Source organism: Ovis aries, chromosome 9 (genome assembly GCF_016772045.2).
Source record: "Ovis aries strain OAR_USU_Benz2616 breed Rambouillet chromosome 9, ARS-UI_Ramb_v3.0, whole genome shotgun sequence".
NCBI classification, from domain to species: domain Eukaryota; kingdom Metazoa; phylum Chordata; class Mammalia; order Artiodactyla; family Bovidae; genus Ovis; species Ovis aries.
The window spans coordinates 32,119,484-32,123,046 of NC_056062.1; positions in this window are offsets into that span (position 1 = coordinate 32,119,484).

The following is a 3,563-nucleotide window of genomic DNA, read 5'->3' on the forward strand; positions in this document are numbered from 1 at the left end:
GAAATCCCAATAGAGTTCTCCCAGATTATACCTACCTTTCTTTCCATACACATGGAAGAGAAAGAAAAACATTAATGTTGATATGTGTGAGATAAATTATTTTTCCTCTAAATATCTTAAGTTAAAACCACACTGTGTCGTACTGGATTTATTAGGGTTGCACTTTGTCTCTTTGATAGGCTGTGAGGTCCTGCAAAGATTGGTAAGAGTGTTCTGGATCTATTTGTATTAATAACAAGCACTTTGCAGGAGTTTCATGAAAAGCCTGTGGAAGAAAGGAAGAAAGCTATGCAGGCAGGCAAGAGAGAGGAGAGACTGGCTGACACTCCCATGGTCTAAAAGCAAGACCCCAGCACTCTGGAGTTCTGAAGCAACAGCACTAAGGGGCTGAGGGAGGGAAAGCATATAGCAAGAAGCTTTAGGGTGTGTTGCAGCCACAAGTAGGAACTAAAAGACTTTGAGTATATACATGGAGTTGAGAAAGTAAAAGGGAATGAAATTAGCCACCATAAGCAGGACGGTATTAGCAGCCCCTTTCTCAGGAGACGTCCTACGGGCGAGGCTGGAGTGGTGGACGTAATGCACTCTCTGGCGGGGACTATGCAGGAGACACACCATGTGGACGCCGTCCAAGATCATAAGGACTATTAACATGGCACCCACAGAGCAGACTGGGATTACAGATATTCCAGACAGGGAGAACTTGTACTGGCAAAAGAGCAGGTTCTCTGTTCTGGAAACACTGTTATTGTCCCAGGAGACACTTTATCTGCATGGGAAAGAAGAGTTGGTTGCCAGATTCAGGGTCCAGCAGAAGAGGCAGGAGGAACCCACGTTCTTTGATGCCCGGCCCTTGAGGGCTGCCCATGCCGCACTCCTGGGGCTAATGGTGATGGCCTGCAGTCAGCTCAGCAGGATCCCAGGGCACCCTGTGCAAGGAGTAGGTGACTCTGCACCCAGCAACCCCCAGGACACCCGGGAGTCCCAGCATACCCACCACATGAGGTGTCCCCTTGGAGACGAGAACCAAGGAGGTGGCCACAGCGAAGTTGGACAGAACCACACCTGTGGGCTTTGGCCTGTGTGCAGTGAGAAAGGACGAGCTATAGGTGGACGGGAGGAAGGCGTTCCCCAGAATGCCAGCTCCCGCCTGGAAGAGGAACACAGCCTTTAGGACCATGGCACCAGTAGTGTCTGGGCATGTCTGTGCAGGCATGTGGCTGGGGAACCAGGTGGCCTCCTGGGACACAACAAAATAGCATGGTAAGCCCAGGAATCACAGGGACCCTGGCCCTCACCATCTGCACAGACAGAGAAGGGATCACAGGGACTCTGGCCCTCACCATCTGCACAGACAGAGAAGGGATCACGGGGACCCTGGGCCTCACCATCTTCACTGAGAGAGAAGGGACTCTGAAGGCCTGCGACTTCGTCAACCAAAGAAATCAACAGGCTCACCGGGACGGCCAGTGGTTAGTACCTCCGCCCACCATGAGCAGAGCATGCTGAGGGACGGCTTATGCTCACCCAGGCTCAGGCCTTCTCTTTCTTCCATTCTATTGAACCGCTGCTTATTCCCAACTCAATGATTGGTGAAGTCTTCATTTCTGATTTTAGAGGAACAAACTCATAAACACATTTAACAATTAAATTTAAATTATCAGAATAAGAAATGTGCAAACGTCTGGAGGAAGTAACATCAAGAGATATGTGAAGGTTGTCCAGATTCCAGGATACCTGAATTTGGTTTTAGAATGAAAAGGAGACCAGCAAGGGGAAAGCCAGGGGGATTAGCATGATAACCGAAAATGCTGAATGAGCAATGAAATGAGCATGACATACAGAAGCTCTGGTCGTCAGTAGCCATGCATGTGGTCTACTGGATACACATGGTCAATATTTAGCAACTGAAGATACAGGAGATACATTCAAAGATAGGGAAGAGAAAAATAATAAAGAGACCAATATATCTATAAAAATGCAGACATACAAACATATACACACGGTGACAGTCAGCAGTCAGGATACGTCTGCTTCTAGATTTCCAATGCCATGTAATTTACTGAATACTTGAGAGTGTTTATAGTCACCTTACTTAACCTACAAATTTGCTGCAAACTACACGTCTCATCTGTATGTAAGAGGCTTGGAAGAAAAGTCATAAATGTTGTGTGATGCACACAGTCATCAGGTCATAAGCTGCTGCTGGGACCGAGCAGCTCACCTCCTTCTGTTCCCAAGCTCTGCTTTCTTTTCTTCCCCTTTGTGGTCTCATTACATGGAATGTTAGGGAACCTGTCACTGCTTAGACATCAGAAATGACATAATTCAAAGCAGAGACCCTCACATTCTCACACAAAGATTTTGTCATGATTTATGGGCTGCATTATGACCCCAAATGCTAAAAGCAAAACCATTTCTGTCTCTGAGACCATGTCCAGGCAGGCGGTGGTGAGCCAAAGCATAGCACTGCCCTTTCTTCACTGAGAAGGCAGAAAAGTAGAGAGCGTCAGAGGCAGGCTGGAATTCAGCACACATGGAGCCTTTAGGACAGACACACCTCCCCCACACTTCTGGGGAGTCAGAGTCCCCACCACAAGCTGCCACAGCCCACACAGTCCTGCTGAAACGGGGCCCAGGCAAGACTGGGCGCCACCTGAGACTGGAGGCCAGGCTCTTGTGGGCTCAGATCTGAGCCTCGAGCACCTCCGCCAGGAAGCACGAGCCCACCTGCAGCCCAGCCCTGCCCTGAGCCCCGAGGACACTCAGACTCACCTGCGCTGCTGGGCCTCAGGTAGGGAGTGACCGGCAGGATGTGTCTGCGGCCACTGATACAGGCATGGGCTTTGTGAGTCTGGCCCCAGAGCGGCTGTCACTGTGTCACCTGCGCTGACACTGAACAGGGAGTCTGAGTATCTCCAGGGAGCTATGCACGTGTGTCCCAGGTGAGAGCATAGCAGCAGCTACCTGTGATTAAGCAGGAGGCCTAACAAGCAGCATGCACGGCCGAAGGGCAGGTCTTCCAGCTCCTGGGGCTACAGGGGGAGGTTTATGTCAACTGGGGGAGGGGAGTCTTGCTCAGTGGGGGACAGGGACTCTCCCAGCCGGTCTCCCACGCGGGCTCGCTCTTGTCCCTTCTAACAAGGATGCCCCTCTGTTGAGTCCAAGGTGACCCACGGGTGGTCCCCAGCTGTGCATCACCGCTCCCAGCCAGGGGCGGATGCTGTGTTTCTAGTCCTGGCAGTCCTAGTCCCTTCCCCTCCAGTCTCATCCCTGTACACAGGATGTCAGGGGTTTGCAAACATCTTCCAGCCTGCATGATCCTGACACAGCCTTGATGACTTCTAACCACGTCGTCAACCCCCAGCTATGGTTCCTTTGCTTCAGGAAGTGTTCTTAGCTGTGCCTTTGCTTCTTAGATTTGCACCTTCTGTGAAGTAAGCTGGTGGTCTGGTGGGGGTGTGTGTGTGAACGGGCCCTCCCTGCTATGCCCACACCCTGAGCGGGGAGGAGTTGCATGTCTGCTCAGTGGGCAGGAGATGAAGGGAAAGGAAGTAGGCGCC